This window comes from Puma concolor, chromosome D2 (genome assembly GCF_028749965.1).
Source record: "Puma concolor isolate L17-30 chromosome D2, mPumCon1.1.hap2, whole genome shotgun sequence".
NCBI classification, from domain to species: Eukaryota; Metazoa; Chordata; class Mammalia; order Carnivora; family Felidae; genus Puma; species Puma concolor.
The window spans coordinates 35,411,888-35,438,190 of NC_141677.1; the positions used below are offsets into that span (position 1 = coordinate 35,411,888).

Below are 26,303 nucleotides of genomic sequence, written 5' to 3' on the forward strand. Positions count from 1 at the left end.
AAACTATATATAGATGCACCAGTTCTTATTTTTCACCGTTAAAAAACAAACAAACAAACAATACCTCAACACCTTTAATTCACTTTCCTGTTTAAGAATTTGCAAGGAGGGGCGCCTGGGTGGCGCAGTCGGTTAAGCATCCGACTTCAGCCAGGTCACGATCTCGCGGTCCGTGAGTTCGAGCCCCGCCTCGGGCTCTGGGCTGATGGCTCAGAGCCTGGAGCCTGTTTCCGATTCTGTGTCTCCCTCTCTCTCTGCCCCTCCCCCGTTCATGCTCTGTCTCTCTCTGTCCCAAAAATAAATAAACGTTGAAAAAAAAAATTAAAAAAAAAAAAGAAAAGAAAAAAAAAAGAATTTGCAAGGAAAGGGGTGCCTGGGTGGCTCAGTCGGTTAAGCGTCCACCTTTGGCTCAGGTCATGATCTCACAGTTCATGGGTTCCAGCCTTGCATTGGGCTCTGTGCTGACAGCTTAGAGCCTGGAGCCTACTTCAAATTCTGTGTCTTCCTCTCTCTGCCCATTTCCCGCTCATGATCTATCTCTCAAAAATAAATAAATGTTAAAAAAAAATTTGCAAAGAAAAGTGAGGAGACCCAGTCTGTTACAATATCCCAAGACTTTGTCGTGTGCCATTGAAGAGCCATGATGTCCTTTACTGCTTGTTTCAGTAAGTGTGGAATGAGATGACTTTAAAATAATGGGCTAGAGGGGCACCTGGGTGGCGCAGTCGGTTAAGCGTCCGACTTCAGCCAGGTCACGATCTCGCGGTCCGTGAGTTCGAGCCCCGCGTCAGGCTCTGGGCTGATGGCTCAGAGCCTGGAGCCTGTTTCCGATTCTGTGTCTTCCTCTCTCTCTGCCCCTCCCCCGTTCATGCTCTGTCTCTCTCTGTCCCAAAAATAAATAAACGTTGAAAAAAAAAATAAAATAATGGGCTAGATCCTGAAAGAACTAATCTTGACATACTATTTAAAGATATGGGGGCTTTAGTCTGATTAAATCTATTTAGGTATGAGCAATATGTGCAGACAAAGAGATAGGTAGGGTATGAGAGAGTAATGGATAAAAGGGAACTTGTATAATTAGACATAGGAAATTGGGGATTTGTTGCTTTCTTTCCAGTCGCTTGGTAGATTTTGTGTCCTTGTATATTGGGTCATCAGTCTGATGATTGATTTGTGGTTTTTCTTATCCCTCCCACCTGCCCCGCCCCCTCCCTTAGGGTATTTCCTTTAGATTGTTGGTTTCTGGAGGGCAAGAATGGGGCTATATTCTTGGTATTTCTGGTGCTGTTCTTATCCTAGTCCCTTGCTCATGGTATTCCTTCCACAAGTGTGTTGTGCTTTGATAGTTGCTATCCCAGCTAGTCATTCTAATGAGGATAGCTCACTATCTTTTGCCTCCCTTGGAAGGCATGGTGATTCTCTTTTCTTGCCTTCAAATGTTGCTATATACAAATGGCTATGTAATCAAAGAGAAAAACAAAGAATCATAAATGATATTGTATTCTGTTGTTACTTATTTGGACTTTTAGATTTCAAAAAATTTTGTTACTTCTAGAAGTCAGCTTATTGGATTGGTATGAGTGTGGGATTTTTATGTGTATAGAGGATGAGAGGTAGTGAATCTTAGAACTAAAAATGTTTTACAAATATTGTCAAGTTGCAGAAAATAGAATCTTTGGCCCCTAGAGAATTTCCCACCGATAAGATTTCCAGTCAAATGACTTTTAAGAGGAAAGTGGCTGAATTTCATTGCAGCTGGCCACAATCCAAGTAAAAGTCATTCCTTCTTTTGAAATAAGTTTACCTTATTCCCACAAGTAAGCTTTCTGTGAAGAAAGAGAAATAGCACATTTGTTCTTAGAGTTGAGAGGTGAGGGACCTCTATTACCTAGCTCCCTATATTTTAAGCCTTCTTTCTTTGTTCAATGCATCTCTGAAGAATTGGTTTTATCTGTAAGGTAGACAACCTGTTTTTATTCACACAGTTAAAGTGGATAAGGATATATGAATGGCGGCATAATTCTTACACAGGAAAAAATCAAGACTACTAACACTTAAATATCTTATCTTTGCTCTTCTCCCCAAAGAGCAAAATTATTTATCAGACCCTTGCTATGTACCTTGCTAGGTGTCCTGAGTGATAGTAGGATATGTAAGATATGGTCTCTGGCTTCAAGTTGTTAAAATACAGATGAAATTTATAATCTTAGAAAATATTTGTCTTATCCATGTCCTCTCCACCAGTGAAATTGTTTGCAAAATTTAAGTTACCCATTTTAAGGGGTTGTGCACTAGTACTGTAAATGCTTTATTTCTTGGAGCCACGGAGAAAATATGAGTGGACCAGCAGCAGAGTGAGCAGGTGGCGGGCCTCATAGTGAGGAAAAGACCTTTGAGCATTGGCCTCAGCTGTTGTCTTCTTGTGGTACTCCAGACACACGGGGTTTTCATTTCCTCCAAAGCACAGTGCTGTTCCTCTGCTTGAACTACTTTTCAGTGCTTCTTTATTTGGGCAATTTCCACCAATCCTCAACTTCCATATTAAATGTCAGTGTTTTAGGGACATCCTCCCTGACTTTATCTCCAGAACTAAGTTAGGTCTGTCTATCATATGATTTCTATACTTTTTTCCTTATTTTGCTTATCACAATTGTAAGTAATTATCTGTGTGATACTTAACATCTTTCTCCCCACTAGAGGCTTAAGGAGCAAATACTGGTTCTACTGTGTTTGCCCCAGAATTTTCAGCACCCGTCATAATGCTTGCACATAGTAGAGTCTTGAAGAATACTTGTGGAATGAACAAATGGGAAGACCATGTGCTGCTTCCCTACCAAAACTGTTTTATGTTTTTTTGGAAAAATCTATATCATGCTGTGGGTGAATCTTGGTGAGGTTTAGCTGCCAATTAGGAAAGTAGCTGTAAATTTTTGCTTAGCACAGGGCATTGCATGTAGTAGGACCATCTAATTCCTGTTTCCTGAATGAATCAATTACAGGCATAAAGTCCTGGGGTGAGGTGGGAATAATCCTGTCCAACATAGGAAGATGCAGAATTTGTTAAGTGTAAATAAAACTATAACATGGATTTGAAATTCTCTATTAGTTTTAATGCTTTGCAAATAAACAGAATAGACAAGTTTGGCAAAATGCATCCAGTATGAGTTAGCAAATACCAAAGTCAGACTTTAGATAAAGATACAAGGTAAATCAGGATACAAACTTGACAAGAATCTTGGAAAGCAGTAGGGTATAATGGTTAAGAGTAAAGACTCCAGAGCTAAACTCCTTGGTTCAAATCCCACTATTGATTGATACCTCTGAGGTATGTAAATTGGGGAAATTATTTAATCTCTATTTCTCATGGTCCTCCTCTGTAAAATAAAGCTAATCATAATACTACCTGACTCATGTGTTATTGTGAGGATTAATGAATTCGTAAAAATGTTTAGAACTATGCCTGTCATATAGTTAAGAGCTCAATGAGTGTTAGATATATTAAGATATTTTCCATAATTTTTAAGTCATATTTTAAAATGTTAGTCTAATGAAAAGGCAGTGTTGATTCTTTTTTTTTAATGTCTAAGCATAACTTCTAACTTTTGCTTAACAAGGCAAAGTGCCAGTGAAAGCTTTCAGTAGAATTCCATATGTTGTGGAATATACAGTTTTACCAACTGTGGGGAAAATATCACTCACAGTTTAGGTGCCTGAGCTTTGATTGCCATTTCCTCATGATTGAATCAAACATCTAAATTTTTGATTGATAACTCCTTTGGAGCAATAGTGAAGGGAAAAGTAAAGTACCCCCCCCTCTATATTTGTCCCCCCAATTTAGAATTAAGAAATGGAGCTTAGGATTTAGGATTTTATCCCAAGCATTCGTTGTCCCATTTTCTTAACAAGAAAAAAGATGAAGGGATAGTCAGGCCACTCACTAAAATAAGTAAGATAGGATCAGCCTTCCAGGTAGAGTTGAGAAGTATAATGCATTTGTAAAATAGAATTCATTTTATTCTGGAACAGCCAAATTAATGTAACAAATATATAATGACTACATACTATGGTAGGTACTGGGTGGGCTTAGTATCTCTTATCTGAAAGGAGGGCTAGAATCTCTTTCAGATATCCTATCAACATGGGGGTAATAGAGTCAAAGAATATGATGGCCACACTACTAGTTTAGAAGGTATACTGTTATTTCTAGTCTTATGGTGGTTTTCTGGAAATTTTTTAAACATGTGTATTTAATGTCAATGTCTTAAATTAGATAGCATTTTTACTATCTTCCCGAGTAATATAAAGATTGTAAAATACTTCTAGTTCCATGATCCCTTTACTTATGGTTGTGCAAAATTTTGTTTGTCTTATTTTTTCACCCCATAAGTTAGATAGTATTGTTGTCTTAGACTGTTGCTTTTTTCCCCACTTACCCACATTTACTATTTTTTTGAGATGTAAGAGAAGTGATGAACAAACAGACCTTCCTTCTAGGTATATTTCTCTACTTCCTGAAGTACACCCTACACTAGTATCTTTTTTTTTTTAATGTTTATTTTTATTTTTGACAGAGAAAGAGAGAGAAAAAACACACACGCGGGGAAGAGGCAGAGAGCGAGAGGGAGAGCCACAATCTGAAGCAGGCTCCAGACTCTGAGCTGTCAGCACAGAGCCCAACGTAGGGCTCAGACTCACAAACTGTGAAATCATGACTTGAGCTGAAGTCAGACGCTCAACCAGCTGAGCTACCCAGGGGCCCCTATGCTAGTATTATCTTTAATGGGGTCTTTGGGCTGTATACATTCTAAGTTTTTATTTGGCTGAAAATGTCTTTCTTTTGTCTTCTTTTTTGAAAGATAATTTCATTAGGTATGCTAATCAGGGCTGATAGTAATTTTTTTCCAGCACTTTGAAAATATTATTCCAGTGTTTCTGTATTCACATCAGCCAATTGTTGTTTTGCTGCAGGTTACAACTTTTCTCCCAGGGGTTTTTAAGACCTTATTTATCTTTCTTGAGATTTTTTTTGGGCTCCCTGATTTTTGAGGATTGATTTCTTTTATCAATCCTAGATAATTCTTAGCCATTATCTTTTTGAATTTTTACCTCTTTCCTCATTTTATTCTCTCCCTTGGGAACTCTAATTAGAAAAATGTTGTACTTTATCACTCTATCCTTCATATTTCTTAGTAGTTTGTGTTTTACCTTTAGTAATTTCTTCAGTTCTTCCAGTTTGCTAATTCTCATGCAGCTGTGCCTGTCATTTCGTTCATCTACTGAGTTTTTAATTTAAATGACAGTATTTTTTACTGCTAGAATTCTGTTTGTATCTTTTTCAAAATCTGCCTGTCAGTTTTAATAGTCTCTTGTTCTTTCATCAGACCTTTTAAAAAAGATTATATTCTCTCTCTCTCCCTTTCTTTTTTTTTTTTTTTTTTTTTTGGTTTGATAAAAAACATCTTGGAGTGTAGAAACTATAAGAGCTTAATACCAGGATGAGAATAGAAAGGTACTTTTGAAATCTGAAGGAATTCTAGGATAATATTACTGTCATGAGACTGTGGAAGTCTCTGATTCTTTTCTTTCTTTCTTTAAAAAAAATTTTTTTTTTTTTATTATTGCAGGAAGATACATGTAACATAAAAGCTACCATTGTAGAGGCCCCTGGGTGGCTCAGTTGAGCGTCTGACTCTTGATTTTGGTTCAGGTCATGATCCCAGGATTGTGGGATTGAGCCCTGTGAGGGGCTCTGTGCTGAGTGTGGAGCCTACTTGGGATTCTCTCTCTCTCCCTTTGTCCTTCTTACCCCACTTGCACTCTCTGTCTTCAAAAAATAAAAAATAAAAAAAATAATAAAAAGGTGTCATTTTAACTATTTTTAAGTGTACAATTCTGTGACAGTAAGTACATTCACATTGTTGTGTTACCATGATCACCTTCTACCTCTAGAACCTTTTCATTGCCCCCAGCTGAAACTCTGTACCCATTACACACAACTTCCCATTTCTTATTCCACTGAGTTCCTGACAGCTATAATTCTACTTTCTGTCTCTTTGAGTTTGACTTCTCTAGGCAACTCATATAAAGTAGAATCATATGGTATTTTTCCTTTGGTGACTGGCTTATTTTACTTAACATAATGTCTTCAAGGTTCATCCATGTATCTTATGTCAGAATTTCCTTCCTTTTTAAGGCTAATAATAATACTCCATTGCATGTATGTACTGCATTTTGTTTATTCATCTATTGATAGCTACTTAGGTACCTTCCTTTTGGCTCGTGTGAATAGTGCTGCTGTGTCATCACTCTTTTTATTGCCTTCTGAGGTCTGGACTTTGCATCTGAGGGGTAGAAGCTTCTGATGGATTCAGGTAGGACTGTGAACCCAGCCATGTTTGCCAGGGAGCAAACATGTAATCAAATCAGGCCAAAGGCCCTTTTGCAGAATATGGCAGGAAGACAGGAGGGGAAGTTCATTCCATCCCAGGGAACCAGTATTTGAAGCACAAGCAAGTTTGTCAGCCAGAGAAAAATGGAAAAGCCTTCTGTGCAAATGCAAAGATACAAGAGTATAAAATGTAAATGTGCAGTTAGGGAGTGGGGGAGCTTTAGTAATGAGACTACCAAGGTAGATTGTGCTAGTTTGGGAAGGGACTTATATGCCATATTAACCAATCAAAAAAACCCAATCAAAAAATATTATATGCCATATTAACCAATCAAAAAATCCTTTAATTTTTGAATAAGTAAAAAATTCACCTGGTTTGAAATTTGAAAGGTTTGGGATTTAGTAAACAGTCTCTATCCCACCCTTGAACATCAGTCACAGTTTCAATAGGAAACCAATAGGGTTCCTCCTCATAGGAAACCAATGGACACAGGAAACCCAATGTCTTGGGTATGCTTCTAGAGATAGTTTATGCATATTCAGGCAATATGTGTTCGCCTTTTATATAAGTGGTGACCTATCATTACTGCCCTGTTCCTCGATTTTTTTCCCTTTGAGAACATTTCTTAATACATATTGAATCTTTTGACGGTTACATAGTAATCCATTGATGACTGTAACATAGTTTATGTAACTGGGCCCTTATGGAGGGACCTCAGGTTATTTGTGATCTTTTGCTATTTCAGACTGTGGCAATGAATGACACAGTTAAGTCATTTTATGCCTGTGCAAGTACATTTATAGGATAATTTCTAGAAGGGGACCATTCTAGGCACTGGATGTGAGGCAGTGGAAGGATTTTAAACTGAGATATAACATGGACAGTTTTGGGTTTGGGTAGGATAACCCTGGTAGTGGTGAGGAACATAGATTGGAGAGTGAGACACACATTGTTGGAGAGCCATCCATCCAAGAGACAGGGAAGGCTGCCTTCAAGCACTGGGGGAGTGCAGATAGAGAAAGACGGGGCAAATTCTAGAGAGTTCTTTATTACTTCATTTACATTTGGAGTCACAGTATTCTCAATTTCAGAAATGCACCAGTGAAACAAAGTGGTTTTAAAAATTACTAATTATTTTATTTATCCTTAGGGCAACACTATGTGGTTGTTACTCCTATTTTATAGATGAGGAAACTAAGACTCATAGAGCCCGGGGCTAATAAGTGGCAGGGCCAGAACTTCAGTATTTTAATTATGCAAATGAGCTCACTTTGAAATGCAGGACCAAAAACCTAAAAGGTGTCAACAATGGCTATATTGAAGTTGTATGTTAAATAAGTCATACCATACATACCTTTTTGATTTCATGTGTAAAAAAGAAAAATTAAATACAGTGGCTAGTAGCATGGATCTACCTATAGAGATCTTGGAAGGAAAGAGAAAAGAACAAGTTGAAGTGGGAGCTCTAAGGAAAGAGCTATACTTGGCCTTCAAGTCAGGTAGGCCTGTGGTTTTTAATCACTCCAGTAAGATGTTATGCAAAAACCAGTAGGGAGATATGTTTAGAATGATCCTGTTTTATATTATCCTATATGTGGAAGAGCATATACTAAAATGTGGTGGGATTGAGTGGTGGGATTTCAGGTTAAACTTTTTTTTTCTTACCATAATTCATGTTTTTCTCCTAAAAATGAAAATGAACCACTTTCGAAGTAAAAAAGATACATCCAGTATTTTCTCATATCTTTTTCTTGTTATTGTTTGTGCTGTTTTCAATGCTTGGAATCACCCTTCCAAGAGTTAAAATGGGCCCGATGTTGATCTCACTTTCTCCCTGAAGCTTTCTTTCCAGGCGGCTCAGTTGAAATTAATCTTTCTATAAGGCTTGTCTATGTTTCTTACAAGATACTGTCATGAATTAGAGCTACTTGAGTATACGTGTTTGTACTCTGTCCTCCGACCTCACCCACCTTACAAGTTTGAGTTCTGGAAGGCTTGTAGTGCTCTTGTAGAGTGGGATTGCTTGCACTTGGTAGATACCATAATGCTGAATCAGTTGTATTTGCAGCACTGCAGTTTTCTCTCTGTCAGAGGAAGAAGAAATAGAGATAAATTCCAAGTCATAGTCAGCAGAGTGATTTTAAAATTCTAAGCGCAATGATATTCTCTGTGTACACCAGATGAATACTCTTTCCTAATTTGCGAAGGCTGCTGAAAAGTCCCTGGAGAAAAAGGAGCCGTAAATAAATAAACATCATCTCTAAAACTGCCATATCTATTGCGTCTCTAACACCTAAACATGAATGCTACATTTTACCTAATATACCAGGAAACTATTATCTTTGAACTGGAAGCTCCAAATTGGCTGCTTGTTCTAGAGTTTCCAGAAACAGGCAAATTCCTCAGTCTCCTGTAGTCATATACTGATGGCACTGAGGAATGGGAATGCAGAATCCCCTTCTTCCCCCTTCTTGTCCAGAAATTGACCCCTTTTATTATGTTTGCCAGATAAACCTTTTCCTCTTCTTTTTTTTAAGTAGTGTTCTGTTGATCTTTCCTTCCATACCTTTTTTCTTCTCCTTCTTCAAAGCTACCAGTCTAGATTAGACTTTAATAATGTCCCTCCTTGGGGCGCCTGGGTGGCTCAGTCGGTTAAGTGTCCATCTTGGCTCTAGTCATGAACTCACCATTGGTGCGTTGAGCCCGCATCGGGCTCTATGCTGGCAGCTTGGAGCATGGAGCCTGCTTTGGATTCTGTGTCTCCCTCTCTGCCCCTTCCCTGCTCACGCTCTGGCTCTCAAAAATGAATAAACATTAAAAAAATTAAGAAAAAAAGAATAATGTCCCTCCTTGATAGTTACCTATTAGCCTCTCACTCCTATCCATTACTGCCAATTTACTTATTAGTAAATCTAAGTACAGTTCTGATCTCAACACTTGTCTTGCTCAGAAGTCTGTACCTCCTCCTGTTGTCTTTTAAATTAATCTAAACTCCTTATTTTAGCTCTTGAGGGCTATTACACTTCACGCCCCCCCCCCCCTTGTTTTTATTTCTCTGTGGAGTGGAGAAGTCAGCAAACTATATATAGCCTGTGGGCCAAAATTTATACTGCCCAGGAGCTGAAATAGTGTTTATATTTTTAAATGCTTGAAAAAAAAAAATCAAAAGAAGATTCCATGGTGCATGAAGTTATATAAAATTGAAGTTTCAATATCCATAAATACAGCTTTCTTGGAACAGCCCTGCCCACTCATTAACATATTTTCTATGACTGCTTTCAGCTTACAACAGTGTTGAGAAGTTGTGACAGAGGCTATATGGTCCATAAAGCCTAAAATATTTACTATCTGGCCCTTTATAGAAAAAGTTTGCCAACCCCTGACCCAGAGTCTTAAGATTTATAAAGTTGGGAATAGACCTCAGAGATGTTCTAATCCAACTCTCATTTTTTTTTTTTTTTAAGTAAGCTGTATGCCCAATGTAGGGCTCAAACTCACAACCCCAAGATCAAGAGTCGCATGCTTCACTGACTGAGCCAGCCAGATGGCCCCAACTGTCTCATTTTATTTTATTTTATTTATTTATTTATTTTTTTTTAATTTTTTTTTTCAACGTTTATTTATTTTTGGGACAGACAGAGACAGAGCGTGAACGGGGCAGGGGCAGAGAGAGAGGGAGACACAGAATCGGAAACAGGCTCCAGGCTCTGAGCCATCAGCCCAGAGCCCGACGCGGGGCTCGAACTCCCGGACTGCGAGATCGTGACCTGGCCGAAGTCGGACGCTTAACCGACTGCGCCACCCAGGCGCCCCCTCTCATTTTAAAAATGAGAAAGTGGGGGCACCTGGATGGCTCAGTTGGTTGAGGGTCTGACTCTTGATTCAGCTCAGGTCATGATCTCATAGTTTGCAGGATCAAGCCCTGGGCTATCAGCACACAGCCTGCTTGGGATCTCTCCTCTCTGCCCCTTCCCTGCTTGCACGTGCTCTCTCTCAAAAGAAAGAAACTTAAAAAATAAATAAATAAAAATGAGAAAATGTATTCTCAGACATGATCAATAGAGTCTCTGACAGTGGAAAAGCCAAAATCAGAATCTACTGCTGTTCCTACCCCAGAGTAGGGCCCCTCCCTCAAAGCCTGCACTTAGACCCCATGAGACTGCTTGGCATTTCATGAACACATTCCAGTCCTTCTCAGTTCTGTTTCTTTGCATATGCTGTATTTCCTTCCATCTAAGATACCTTCTTCCCTCCAGAAATTATATCCATGCTTTAAGGCTTAGCTCAAATACTGAAGACTGTCTTAATCTCAACAGCTGGTTGCACTCTCTGTCCACCTACCCCCAGTAGTGCTAAGCTCTACTTCCCTGTTGGCCTATACACAGCAGGCATTTATGTAGTTCTGATCTTTTCCAAGCCTAACTAACTATAAACTGCCTAATTGCATCTTTGTATCACTTGCACATTGCCTTACAAATGGAATTCCTAGGACATAATTTAAAGAATAACTAAAAACATCAGGATACAAAAGATGCCTTCAACATCTCTATTTTATGTCTTATTAAAAAAAGGGGGTGCCTGGGTGGCTCAATCGGTTAAGTGTCCAACTCTTGATTTGGCTCAGGTCATGAGCTCACCATTGTGAGATTGAGCCCGTGTCGGGTGGGCAGGCTCCACTCCCAGCGTCCTCAAGATTCTCTCTCACCCTTCCCCTCTGCTCCTCCCCGACTTGTGCTCGTACTCTCTCTCTCTCAAAAAAAAAAAAAAAAAAAAAAGAAAAAAGAAAGAAAGAAGAAAATACAACACCACTGAATAATGTTTTTGATGGTATTAGCTATATAGAAGAATCTACCTTACAGTCGATGAAGTATGTATACCCTACTTCAAGGAGAACTTGGATTTGTTCCAAGGAGGATCATCTAATTATGTGATTATTATTTAAGACTTGAGTATATTTATTGATTACTAGGCTTATAGAAACTTCCCTGCTAAGGTAGGAATTCACACTCTAAATTCAAATTCAACAGTGATAATCTTATACATTCTCTATCTACAGGGATTCTCTGTTGTTATATCTTCCATGTAAATTCAATTCGGGAAGGTTTCCATTTATGAACCAAATACAGACTTGTGTTGTTCTGTAATGAATCATTAGGAGTGAACTTGATATTTAGGGATGACTGAAGATAAAAGGATTGTAGTTTAGTGTATAGGTGCCTTGCCAGCATTGACTTTTGATACTTTGCTTGAAACAACATCAACAATAAAAAAAAAAAAACAAAACAAAACTAGATAGATGAATAGACCCTCATGATAATGTAATCTTCTCAGTTCTAATTCTCTTTCTTTTCCCCAACTGCGAATAAGTTATGTAAGATGGTAGAGCCAGAACTTAACTGATGGGTTTGGTTATCTGTGGCAGCTCTTCAACATCTAGGCTTGTGGTACTTTGTATTAGTAAGTAGGTGAAACAAAAGGAAATAATGTCCCTGTGAAAGTCTTCTAATTAAACCAAGGTTGTGTCTGATCTATTAATGTTACATGAAGAGCAGTGATGAAATATAATCGCAAAAGGCACAAACACAAATAGTATAGCTGGGGATGGTTGACAACAGCTTTTTTTCTGTCTGTACATCTCGGCCAGTTTGGTCTGGATGTGCTGCAGCTGTTCTATTTCACTTTTCAGCAAGTTTAGAATTGAGTCTTGCTTAGCCCATATGTAGTCGCACTAAATGTTTGTAGTCATTAAGAAGAAAAGGTAAAAACGTTAAAAACAAAAGCCTAAAGGTAAAACTTGGGGTTTTTTTTTTAGTTTAGGTACCATTAAACAAATCTTTTTTATGGGCATTTGAAGTGAGCAGCCTTAACCATTTGTCATTAGTATTCCCAAACATTGGATTTCTGGTTCTGGCTGTTTATAAGAAATGTGTTTGTAGCTTGAGCTGAAATAGAGTAATTCTGCTTCTGGCCCTAATTTAATGGGTCAGAGTGTCTGTTACAGCCTGGAGCCAAATTTAATTACTAAACTGTAAAAGTGACTCTGAATGATCTCCAGTTAGCAAGCAGGATGGTTCCCAACATTAGTAAAGACACTCAAAGACATTTGTCTTTGGGTTACTATTTCAAATTTTGACCACACCTGTAATTAAAAAAAAAAAAAAGTAAAAGGCTACATTATTGGTCAATCCTGGTTCAATTTTAAAAGCTAATTGAGGCCAGGTTGACTCAGCTGATCATTCCTAAGCAAGTAACAGTTATGGAGCTGAAGCAGCTTTATCCCTAGTGAGCCTGACCTGTCCTCGCTGTGGAAAGGAAGGAAAATCAGCTTCCAGCTTCTGGGAAGGAAAATCAGAACAATTGGATATGAGTTGATTAGACTGCAGCCTGGTGGTTTATATATACCCATTGTGGGCTTGAAGTCTTTCTTATCCTTGCCGTCTGATAGCTCCATAGAATTATAGAATCATGTGATGTAACAGCAGGAAACATTCCGTATCATTGAATCCTTTTCCCTCATTACACACACACATACACACATGCACACACACCTACACACACATACACACACAAACACAGTAGAGTGGCTTATTTTATTTGTATTTTTTAAGATTTTGTTTTTAGGCAATCTCTACACCCAACATGGAGGTTCAAACTTACAACCCCTAAGTCAAGAGTCACATTCTCTACTGACTGAGCCAGCCAGGCACCCCTGAGAGTGGTTTAGAATTGGAGCATGGGTGTGCTGAAGTCAACACCAGTATCTGAGTAATTTTAGGCAGATCAAGGAACCTATCTTTGCCTCTGTCATCTGTAAAATGAGATTGTAATGGTACCTACCTCATAGGTATATTGTTATAAAGATTTAATGAAGTAATAAAGAGCTCCTGATTTACAGCATGTGCACAGTTTAAAAAAAAAAAAAACTTTTTTAAAAGGAGAAAACAGAACTCACAGATGAATACCACAATGGCAGAGGGAAAGAAAAAAGGACTAATGTTTATTTAGCACCTGTTATCTTCCAGGCCCTGGAAGATACAGATGTATTAGGTGATTTACACATGTATTACATTCTTTAGCCTTGAGAGAGATTTTACTTTTCCCATTTTACTGGTTAGAAGAGTGAGAAAGATTTTACTTGCCCAAGGACACTGTATTAATAATAGCAGAGTGGGAGGAGAGATTCATTCCAAAGCCCCAGTTCTTTTCCACTACCTTGTTACTTTCCATGAGGTCCCCAGTTTTCCCCACATAAAAATGGGTTGCATTTCAAAAATTCATTTAAAAATTCATTTGAAGTTATTTTTCCATAAGGACAAAGTTACAAATGGTGGTTATAGACCCAGACTTATCTGCAAAAGCTGCATTGTTACTGAAATTATGCACATTTGTGAACTAAAACTGTCAGAAAAAAATGCATTTGCAATTTTGGCTATTAAACAGAAAAAGTATATTTTAAATTCTGTGGAATAATAGTTCTTTGAGAAAAGCAGATTGGTTAGAGAACAGTAAGAAGATGGAGACTGCTTTGATGCTGGTGGGGCCTTTGGGATACTTTAAGGGACTGAACATTTATAGCACGGAAACAGCCTATGTTTGATGACACTTTGATGATGTACAAAGCACATTCTTATTCATTATAATCATGTATGAGACACGTAGGATAGGTAGTAGAGTTGACCTAATTTTCCTTGGCAATAGTTACCTTTTTTTCCCCCATCATTTCATCCATGATTTTTGTTTTTTAAAGGAGCCCAGCTAGTCACTTTAATACTCAAAGGATTAGTTTATAGGTATATTGAAGAATGAATGAAAATAAAAGAATGAAGGTCTTTGATGTAGAAATGTTGGGGCTTGGAGCAAGCGGTCAAGAAAGAATTCTTGAGGCCTCTTTGGTGCAAAAAGGTGGTTTTATTAAAGCATGAAGACTGAACCCATGGTTAGAAAGGGCTGCACTGGGATTGTGAGAACAATTGATTACATACTTTCAAGTTGGGAGGGGTTAGGGATAGTATAAGTCTCTAAGGAATTTGGAAGCAAAGTTTCCAGGACCTTGAGGGGCTAGCTGTTGTTAGGATAGGTCATTTACTACTGTCTAGTAAAACCTTAGTCATAAGACCCTTCAGATGTATATCAGTGGGCCATATGCTTGGAGGATGATTGCTAACATATATCTTGGGGAGGGGGGGGGTAGAGATAAAGGAAGTTTCCAAAGGAATTTTTATATGTTAATGGAGACTTAACAGGACCCTGGAGGTTGGGATGTTAAGCCCTTAGCAAAGTATTAACATCCAGGCAGTTGAGTTCCTAGAGGAAGGTCACTCTGCCTGTTTCAAGGACTTGTCACTGGGCTCTAAGTTGTAAGGAAATTTAATTTTTTTCTGTTGCTTTTATTCCCCATATCAGTCTTCCTGAGTTAATTGTGCTGAAATGGAAGGAATTAGAATGGAGTAAAGGGTATATGTGGGCAGATAAGAAAATGGTAGAATTAAATGTTAACTTTTTTTTTTTTACTGTCTTTAATATTTTCTTATTTTAGTTGGCACTATTTTCTGAGCACATTATCAGTCATTGTGTGTCAGACCTGACCCCAGTGGAATTTGTTCTTTACTTGAAGCATCTGCTAAAGATTATATTCAGATCATGCAATGATCTTTTCCTCCCCACCAGTATTTATGAATATGCGATAGTTATTTAATTATAAGACTAGTGGGACTAGTACGGAGTTCCTGTTTAAGTAATCTTTTTAATAACTAAAAAAAAATTAGAAAAACTGAAGCAGATTGAATGAAAAACCATCCTTTTATTTTCCTGTAATTATTGCTTGTTCTCCTCTTACTAAAGGCAGGACTAAAGGGTGAGAATTGGGGGAACTTTATGTGATGTAGTATTTGCTTATGCATGTTTCAAAACAAAAGGGAAGTCCCTTTAAGTAGGATTTGATATGCTGTAAATGAGTGTAGGAATATTTGTCACTTAATGTCTTGCTTGCAAGTTAGGAAGTATACCTGAAAACACAGGAAATGGAGCCAAGATGCTTGGATTTACATTCATGTTCTGCAACTTCTTTAGAGAAATTACCTCCCTGACCCTCCTTTTTAAAGTGATGCATTTAGGTTAGATTGCCAAATTCTTTTTTACTCTGAAATTCTCCGTGAAACGAAAGGAGCATATTTTGTGTTTATTTGAGATGGCTGGGAGAAAGTGGGTGGTGGCGAGAAGTTCACTGTGCTGGAGACCTGCTTTGTTGTTAAATTAGTGGCCATCCAGAGCACAAGTGTAAGTATTTGTGACGCGTACAGAAGAGTACTGAGTTGAGGGAGAGAATCTAGTATTTGCCAATTGGAAGCCTGCCCACAGCATCTTCATAAATATGAATCTGGTGAGCAGGCTGCTCTGTTAACATTTATCTAACCTTAACTGATACAGTCAATCTTAAATTGGTTTAGAATAAAAGGCTGCTGCCTAGGCAGCTTAACACTAGTTCTAAGGAAAGTATGTTGCATCAAATAAGCCTGCTTGATGTTAGAACTTGCCACTGACATGGTTCATCTACTATTTATCCCATGTGATTGTGTTATCATTGGTGCACATTTAAATTCAATTTTCGGCAGTTGGTCAAAATATGAACCTTTTAGGCACTGGTGGTTTCTCATTACTTTATGGATTATTACTTGCCAGGAATATTTTTTTAAAGTTTATTTATTTCTTTTTAGAGAGAGAGTGTGCGGGCAGGGGAAGAATAGAGAAAGAGGGAGAGAGAGAGAATCCCAACCAGGCTCCACAATGTCAGCACAGAGCCTGATGCAGGGCTCCAACTCACAAATGGTGAGGTTGTGACCTGAGCCAAAATCTAGAGATGGATGCTTAACTGACTGAGCCACCCAGGCGCCCCCTTACCAAGAATATTGTTGACACTTTTCATTTTATTTTTAAATGTTTTATTTATTTTTGAGAGAGAGAGTGCAAGCGGGGGAGGGGAAGAGAGAGAGGGGGACAGAGGATCCAAAGCGGGCTCTGCACTGACAGCAGTTAGCCCAATGGGTGCTTGAACTCATGAACTGTGAGATCATGACCTGAGCTGCAGGTGGATGCTCAACTAACTGAGCCACCCAGGTGCCCCTGTTGACACATTTTAGAAATTTAGTTTGTTTTTCTGATTATAGAGGTAATGCATAGTCATTTTTTAAAAATCTGGAAAGTACAGGAAAAGATTAAGAAGAAAAATCACCTGAAATTCAACTTTCCATGCTGTTTCCTTCTAGTCATTTTTTTCTTTTTTTTTTTTTTGAGGTAGCTATGTGTTTGGGGGAGAGGGGGATATTTCCTTAGTGAAACAGCTGAGGCATAAGTAGAATTTCCCATGATGTTCTCATGATGTTGGGAATCTCGCCTTGTGTACTGTGCTAATTAAGAACTGAATGATTTTGTCTGGGGCACCTGGGTGGCTCAGTCAGTTGAGCATCCCGACTTTGGCTGTGGTCATAATCTCACAGTTTGTGAGTTCAAGCCCTCTCCTGTCAGCGCAGATCCTGCTTCAGATCCTCTGTCCCCCCGCCCCACCCCCCATCCCTCTCTCACCGATACTTTCTCTCAAAAATAAATAAATACTAAAAAAATATAAGAACTGAATGATTTTATTAAACCAGGTGGCACAAACTCAGATGCCTGCACAACCAAATGTGTAAATGTGTGAATCAGACCAGTTAGAGGACACTGGGGAGTGGTAGGGACTGTGGTAAATTGAAAAATGTAGGACCTGATTGAAGAAGACTGCTACTATCTCCAGCTTATTGTTGCCATATGGAAACAGAGTCTTGTGTTACCAGATCTTCCTGATATCCAATAAAATCTGGAAATCTGTATTTCTTTTTAATGTGAAGTTTTCCGTTTTAAAAAAATACCGTGCCTGTCAAATAGGTCTGTAGATTACACCCGGCCCATACGCTGCCGTTTTGTCATTCCTGACATAAATACTTCCCTCAGTCTTTCTCACAGCTCTCATAAGAAGAGCACTTTTATAACAAAATATTTAGAGGGGACTTGGATAAGGAATTTCTAAGAGTGGCTTCAGGAATTTTCACTCTGTTTAGACACTGAGAGGGTTGCCTAATGTGGGAATGATAAACCTAGATATCCACAGAGACCAGGAACTGACATAAATGAGTGAAATGGTCTGGATATTAAGATTATAGGGAATGGTACAGAGAGTATATTCCCTATATAGGATATTTGGGTTCTAGCAAATTGTTTCTTTGCTGAAATGCAGATCTGATGTGGCCAATCTTCTAGTATGTCAAGAGTTTCATAAATTTGTATCTTTATGAAATTTCTTGACTTAAAAACAATGTGGACGAAACATAAATTACCGTTGGTCCAAATCTGCACAAAGGCCACTAATTTGTAACTCGTGGCCTAGATGACTGTTTTCCTAAGTATATCCTACAAATCCCAATTCCATCATAGGTTGGTAGGTATTAAGAAATTGGAAAGTGGTGGATTAAATTAAATTAAACAGATTTCCTGACTGAAAGTTATCTTAGATCCTTAAATAAACTGTTTGTAAATTCCTAAGAAGATATAGGTCATAGGCCCCACAGTTACAGTTAATGTCTCTGTCTTCACTCACCATCTGTCTTGTCTCTGAGGAAGAGATGATTTCCTCCTGGTAAATGTTAGTGTCTCTACCTGTTCTCCAGATTCTGTCCCTGCCTCTTTAGAGACCTTGCTTTATAATCAACGTCTTGTTTCCTGCCTCCTTTCCTTCAGCCTATCAACATGCTTGGTTTCTTTAAAGAAAATAATAACCATTTTCTTAGCATACACAAAAATTAACTTCAAATGGATTGTGGACCTAAAATGTAAGAGCTAAAACTGTAAAATTCTTAGAATAAAACATAGGAATAAATCCTCATGACCTTGGTCATGCAAAGCCTTCTTAGATACTATACTAAAAGCACAAGCCACAAAAGAAAACAAATAGATAACTTGAATTTCATCAGAATTAAAAACTTTTGTGCTACAAAGGACACCATCAAAAAAGTGAAAACAGGTCACAGACTGGGAGAAAATATGTGGTATAACCATATAATGGAATATTATTTGACAATAAAAAGCAATGAAATACCGCTATATGCTCCAACAGGAAAGAAGCCAGTCACTAAAGGTTGTATCCTGGGGCGCCTGGGTGGCTCAGTCAGTTAAGTGTCCGACTTCCGCTCAGGTCATGATCTCACGGTTCGTGGATTCGAGCCCTGCATCGGGCTCTGTGCTGACAGCTCAGAGCCTGGAGCCTGTTTCAGATTCTGTGTCTCCCTCTCTCTCTGCCCCTCCCCCACTTTGCTCTGTCTCCCTCTGTCTCAAAAATAAATAAACATTAAAAAAATTTTTTAAAATGTTGTACACTGTGTGATTCCATTTGTATCAAATATAGGCAAATCTGTAGAGACAGGAAGTAAATTACTGATTGCCTATGGCTGGATGGGGTGGAGAAGGTTTGGGGATAAATACAAGGAGTGACTGCAGATGGTTTCTGTATGGGATGATGATGATGTTCAGAAAATGATTATGGTGATGGTTGCACAACTCTCTGAATATACTGAAACCATTAACTGGCAGTAGACACTATTGACTCTTCTTTCACATTCTTGGAACTGTGTATTTCTTTAGCTTTCATGGCATAGTTCTACCATTCCACACATCCTGTTTTCAGACATTTCCTTCTCAGCTCTTTTCACCAGCTTGCTTTTCTACCAGCTCTACTCTGTTTCTTCAGCCTAGGCATGTAAACTGAGGAACCATCTCTTCAGTTGCTTATTGAGCAAGTGCTTATCTCTATCTCAACATCCCATAGGTAGTCATGATTTTCTTTCTCAGATCTGGTTTTCTCTTCCTATATTACCTATACTACCAAGTCCATTTGAGTCAGGAGCCTGAGAGTCATTCCAGACTTCTCCCTTACCCTCCACGTGGAATGTCACATAGATGCACCTCTTAAATCTGCCTTCATATTCATATCCATACTGCTGCTGCTTTTAGTTTATCTTTAGTTTACTTTCACTAAGACTCTAAGCTCTGTGTGATTAGGGGCCACATGTGTTTTCTTCATTACTGTCTATAATACCTGGCACATGGTATGTTATATAAATATTTGATTGAATAAATGAACTAACAAATGAACTGATCATCCTAGTTTTTTTGTTTTGTTTTATTTTGTTTTTTTTTTTTTTTACCTTTGTTTTATTTTTGCTGCTGAATTTTTCTTACTGAAATGCAAACCTAATAATGTCTTTTGCTTAGGACCATTAAATAATTTCCCATTGGTTAGAGAATAAAGTCTAAGTCCACTGCACACAAGGCCCTCCCTGATGTGGTCCCTTTCTGCTTCTCCAATTTCCTATCTTCTTTATATCTCCTCCTTGTGGACCTGTGTTCCTTGAACTGGCCATACCTTCACATAGCTGCTCCACTGCTGGATAGCTCTTTCTTCCCCAAATCCCATTACTCCTGGAGAAGAACTCTTATCAGCCTTTCTAGAGTTTCTTTTCCTCTGTGAAACCTCTTCTACATCACTGATGCAGAGCTGAAGCTTGGATGTGACTCCGTTAGAGCATGCATTACACTGTGTAACAATGATTAGTTTAAGCATTTGTCTTGTCTTTCTGTGAAGGGCAAGGACTGAATCCCACTTACTTTTATATTGCCATCACACACAATGTTGTGCACAGTGCCTACCACATAGGAAGTACTCAATGAGTGGTTGATTAAATGAGTGAGTTGGAAATCAGAGTAGGTTAGAGAGTCCTTGTTTTTCTGGATATATGGCTTTTTAAACACCTGACTCTAGTATATCATCTGTGAATAATGCAAAAGGTACAGTGAGGGGTGGGTGGATCATAAATCCATCACCACTGCAGGAAAATAAGCAAAAGTGTTGCTGATGGTGGGCATATACATTATTATTGTTTTATGACATAGACATGGTACTGGACACAGCTGCATATCAGAATGGCCCTTCAGTATAATGGATTGATCAGCCTAATAGCTATACTACAGAAACAGAGATTTGAGCCAAACTAAGTGCAGGCAGAATTGTGCACATTCCCTTGTCTGGTCACAATCAGTTGGTTTCCATCAGTTGGCTCCATGGCTGGCCTACTGTAACTTTAAGTGTACATTTGGCTTACATTTTCATTGTTTGCATTTTCTTGTCTAAATACATTAGGGGAGCATCTGGGTAGCTCAGTCGGTGAAGCATCTGACTCGATTTCAGCTCAGGTCATGGATCTCACGGTTTGTGGGTTTGAGCCCCGATCCAGCTCTGCGCTGACAAGGTGGAGCCTGTTTGGGATTCTCTCTCCCTCTCTCTCTCTGCCCCTCCCTCTTAGCTCTCTCTCAAATAAAAAAATAAATAAAATAAAAATAAAATACATTAGGGACTTCTGTTGATTACCATCTCCCTGCACCCTTTAAATCTGATGTTCTATGGCTACCACTTATACTGTGTAAATCTCTAACACAGATTCTCTTATGTGTTTTGTCTTTCTGTTTTCTTATATTTAGGCTAGCTAAGGGAGACATCTACATTAACATACTTTTAGTCTGGGTAATGACTTGAACCAGCCAAGTTGTTGTTTTTTTCTTTCTTTCTTTCTTTCTTTCTTTCTTTCTTTCTTTCTTTCTTTCTTTCTTTCTTTCTTTCTTTCTTTCGCTGGAAAGAAACCAAATCTCTGTACATTACTGAACCAAATTGAGTGGGTCGTGATAAAAGGAGTAATAATAACAACAGCAGAAGACAAAAGGCTTCTCACATAGAATTTTGAACTAAAGTCACATATTGAACAAAAGATATTTAAATTAACTACTGAACAAAGTAAGAGCTCTTCAAAAGAAACAGGGCTTCCCGCCAAGCCCCCTGAAAATGCCCCCAGGCCTCTTACTCATTCACTACCCTTATTTCATTTTATCTAAGGATGCTTTATTTCTTATCTCATTCTCTTCCTACCACCTAGCGGACACATAGTTGGCACTTACTGCCTGTTTATTGAATTGAGGGAATTGGGCCTCAAGAGTTAGAGGCAATTCTCTGAAGAAGAAAATAAAAGAGAAATAGTTTTAGCAGTGAATAGAACCAACAAGTCTGAATTTCAGCAATGGAACAAAGCTTGGAAGTAATAAAATGTATTTACTATAAAGTTAGATTACTTTGAAAGGGTTGTTTTTAAATGCTTACCTGGCAAACCTCAGAACTTATAACTAAGACCTATTTGGCATTCTGGCATTCTTTTCTCTGCTTTTTTTTTTTTAAGTACCCTTCGTGCCCAGCATGAGGCCTGAACTCATGGCCCTGAGATCAAGACCCAAGATGAGATCAAGAGTCCGATGCTCAACTGACTGAGCATCCAGGTGCCCTTCCCCCGCTTTGTACCCTTTAACTATGGGCATTTATTTTTCAGAGGGAATATGATTTATTTTAAGGTTAAAAAATCAGACATCAACTTTAACCTCACAATCATAAAATGTATAGATAAAATATACAGGAAGTGAGAGCTTTTAAATTTTGCATTTATTGGGGCGCCTGGGTGGCGCAGTCGGTTAAGCGTCCGACTTCAGCCAGGTCACGATCTCACGGTCCGTGAGTTCGAGCCCCGCGTCAGGCTCTGGGCTGATGGCTCGGAGCCTGGAGCCTGTTTCCGATTCTGTGTCTCCCTCTCTCTCTGCCCCTCCCCCGTTCATGCTCTGTCTCTGTCTGTCCCATAAATAAATAAAAACGTTGAAAAAAAAATTAAAAAAAAAATAAATTTTGCATTTATTAATCATTTCATACCTTGCCTTGTTCCTAAAAAGAATTTGAAGTGGTAAATGAAGACTGAAGGTAGAAAAGATAAACTTAAAGGTAAATTTCCTTTATTAGAGAGCTAAAAGGTAATTGGGTCAACCTACAGTAGACAAGGAAGGAAAGAGATCACATAGTTGAGAAGAAATATTTGAGTAATTATATGATTCATTTCAGGCCACATACATGACCATATATTTATTTATTTATTTGTTTATTTATTTTTAATGTTTATTTTTCAGAGAGAGAGAGGCAGAGTACAAGCAGGGGAAGGGCAGAGAGAGAGGGAGACAGAATCCAAAGCAGGCTCCAGGCTCCAAGCTGTCAGCATGGAGCCCAACGCAGGTCTTGAAGTCACAAACCCTGAGATGACCCAGAGCTGAAGTCGAACCCTTAACAGACTGAGCCACCCAGGTGCCCCCATACATGACTATTTATTAGCTAAGCTGTAACTAGAAACCAAGTCACTAAATTCCTGTGCATGTGCTCTTAACATGTATGTAGTAAAAACATTTGGCTTAACTACTCAAGTAGTTAAGTGTTTTGATGACTGGTGCTGCACAGGTTCGAGAAACATTTGTCCAAATTATTACTGACCTGCTTGTTTGCAAAGTGTAGCTTATATTAGGAATCATGTGCTTCCCCACAGTAAGGCTGAGGCCTCCAGGAGTAATGTTTTCCACAAGCCATGAAGATTCCTGCTAGTTAACAGAGCATTTTGTGAATTAATCCCTTTCTTAATTGTTCTACTCTTTTTGTTTGGAAAAGATGGATGCTAAAAAAGCTGTTTTGTTTTGATAGTGTGGGGAAAGAGAAGGAAAGTACATTTCCTGGTTGATGGCCTAAAAAATGTGAAGCTTTATCTTGGCTCTCCTAGATAGACTTTGCCAGCTGTTCACAAATAGAAGATGCTTTTCTGATCCTGCATATCTTTAGAAACTGGCTTCTTTGGAACTTCTTGACTTGATACTTCAGTGATACAACACTGAATTGGAAAGATCTAGAACAGAGGATGACAACCTTTGAATAAATGGGCAAGTTAAGTTACATAATCTTCTCTGTCTTTGCTTGGCATACAAAGCCCTTCCCAAGGTGACTGGAGCTTCCCTTTCTAGCCTCATTTCTTTTGCTGAGGCCACACCAACCTGTTTTTCTTGTCTACTCAACCATATGCTCAAACACATCGGAGCCTTTGCCTGTTCTCTCCTTTCTGCTTGGACTGTCTGATCCCTCTCTTCTCCATCTAGCAACTCTGTCTTTGCAGACCCAGCTCCTTTGTTTTGTGAAGAGACCATGCAGCAAAGGCAAAAATGAAGGTTAATCTAGCAGCTGTGTGAAGAGTGAATTAGAAGATGGAAGTCTAGAGTCAGGAAGACCAGTTTTAGGAGACAGTGAAAGTCCCATAGACCTGAGTTGTGCAATATAGTAGCCACTAGCCACATGTGGCAATTACAATTAAAATTAATTGAAAGAAGCCAATCGATAAAGGTTACATACAGGATGATTCTATACAACATTTTAGAAAAGGTAAAACTATGGAGACAGTGACATGATTAGTGGTTGCCAGGAGTGAGTTGTCATGTCGACTATGAGTTTTGGGTGATTATGATGTAGTCAATGGTAGGTTTATGGGTAGTAACAAATGTACTCTCTGGTGTGGGTTGTTGATAATGGGGGAGGCTGTTGTATGGAGCGGGGAGTGTATGGGAAATCTCTGTTATCTTCCCCTTAGTTTTGCTGTGAACTTAAAATGCTATAAATGAAAAATAAAATCTTAATTAAAAAATTAAGATTAATTAAAATTAAATAAAAAGTAATAATTTACTTCTTCAGTTGCACAAGCCATACTGCTCAATAGGCATATGTGGCTGTTGGCTACTGTATTGGGTAGGACAGTTCAAAAAGAACATTTCTATCATAACAGAAAGTTCTATTGGACAGCATTGCTAAAAATCAATTCCTCAAGTGAAAATGACATTTATTCTACACAGTCATGCTTTATGTGTTTTGCCTTAAAAACGGGAACATTTATTTATTGTACCTAATTTAATTCTGGACTGAGTATATTGAAGATTGGAGTGACTGTGGATACTGTCACCACAAGTATGAATGCAGCTTAGAATAGTAAATTAAGGGGTGCTTGGGTGACTCAGTCAGTTGAGTATCTGACTATTTCAGCTCAGGTAATGATCTCAGGGTGGTGGGATTGAGCCCCGCATTGGACTCTGTGCTGGGTGTGGAGCCTGCTTAAGATTCTCTCTCTCCCTCTGCCCTTCCACGCCATCTCCCTGCCACCAAAAAAGAAGAGCACAGGCTCTGGAACCACATGCCTTTTTAAAAAAAAAAATAGCTTCTGGATAAGTAGCCTTTGAGTATATTTTTATTATCTACTTTTCTTTCCCCACTTACCCCTACCCTTAGAAAAGAGAAATAAAATATTTAAGTAAAATTCATTCATTCTTTAGTAATTACCTTCACCAGGGTCAGGTTATTGGCTATTGGTAAAACTGTTTTAATGGTTTTGCTGGGTGTACTCATGATTGCTTTATTTTTAATTTTAATTTTTATTTATTTTTTTAAAAACAGATTATCTTAATTTTTAAATTTAATTTTTTTGAGAGAGACAGAGAAAGCATGAGTGGGGGAGGGGCAGAGAGAGAGGGAGAGAGAGGATCCCAAGCAGGCTCCCTGCTGCGTGGGGCTCAAACTCCCGAAACTGTGAGATCATGACCTGAGCCAGAACGAAGAGTTGGACAATTAACTGACTGAGCCATCTGGGTGCCCCATGATTGTTTTATTTTTTGAGGGTAAATCTTTGCCATATATCAGCCTTCCAGCATTGCTGCCTTCAAAGACCTTTCACCTAATTGATCAGAAGTCATTTCTGATTCCCCCCCCCACCCCTCGGTCTACTCCCCATCCCCCACTCCTTGCAGTCCAAGAGCAAGTCCTATTAGTTCTTCCTCCAAAAGAGCTAATTCTCCATTTCCACTTTCATGTCTTATTTTAAGTTACTGTCATCTCTCTGCTGGATGACTGCAGTAGCCTCCTAACTGGTCAGCCTGCTTCCCCTTACCCACTAAGATCACTTGGCCACATCACAGACAAAAATGTCTTTTTAAAAAGAAAATCAGGTCATTTCAATCTCCTGTTTAGCAGTCCTTCTTCTTACTGTATTTAGAAAAGATTCCACACATCTTAACCTAGCCTAAAAGGCTCTTTGCCATCTGGCCCTTGCCTTCTTATCCAGCCCTATCACCACCACACCTTCTCCCCTCACTGAACTTCAGCCACTGTGGCCTCCTTAAGCTTCCTTGGATATACTCAAATTTTCCTGCCATAGGGTCTTTGTCTTGTTTCTCCCTATGGAGTGTTCTTTCCCAGTTCTTCCATGAGGCTTCCTTCTCAGCTTCAGAGTGTCAACTCCAGTGTTACTTCCTCAGAGAAGTCTTCTTTATCCACTCTTTAAAGTAGGAACCCTCTACTCCTACCCTATAGTCTATATAGCATCATCCTTACCATTATCTGGGGTGATTTTGTTTGTGTATTTATGTACTTGTGCACTTTCTGTCTACTCCTACTAGAATATAAGTTCCATGAGGGCAGGAGGCTTATTTTTACTCTCTGCTCTAGCCCCAATACCTAGAACAGTGCCTGGCTTATGTAGTTGTACTCAATAAATGTTTCATAATGCTGAATAACAGCTGAATAACTGAATGTTTTCTAAAGGAGATATAAGAGGAACTCACTCCTCTTCTTCCCTTGCTGTGTCTCTGTGTGTGTAAAATAAAAGAAATCTCCATGTGTCTAAATATGAATATCCTTCTAGGCCCTTATACTCAGTATGAACTAGTGACTTTGTTGCTGAACTTCATTTTTTATTTCATGAAATCATGGCCCACAGCTTTTTGAATGGTTGATTTTAGTTGGAAAATATAGTGAACAATACATCTGGAAATATTCTGTCATGTTTTGATCTGAGAAACTCTAGAGAACCAGCTGCTGATTTGAAAGGCTTTTATTATGATACAGGCAGTCTATTGTCTACAAAAGCACTGGCTATTACACAGTGGTATATGTGT

At 38.7% G+C, this 26,303-nt stretch overlaps 1 protein-coding gene and 1 long non-coding RNA gene across 6 annotated transcripts in view; one reads left to right on the forward strand and one right to left on the reverse strand.

The window, feature by feature from the left end:
* LOC147575987 (uncharacterized) overlaps window positions 1–26,303 on the reverse strand; it is a 76,250-nt gene that overhangs the window by 40,846 nt on the left and 9,101 nt on the right. For both annotated transcript variants that reach the window (XR_015241646.1, XR_015241645.1), the window contains exon 2: window positions 8,360–8,473. This is a non-coding gene — a long non-coding RNA (uncharacterized LOC147575987). The remainder of the gene's footprint in view (window positions 1–8,359; window positions 8,474–26,303) is intronic.
* VCL (vinculin) overlaps window positions 1–26,303 on the forward strand; it is a 112,229-nt gene that overhangs the window by 7,573 nt on the left and 78,353 nt on the right. The gene's annotated exons all lie outside the window — the stretch shown is intronic.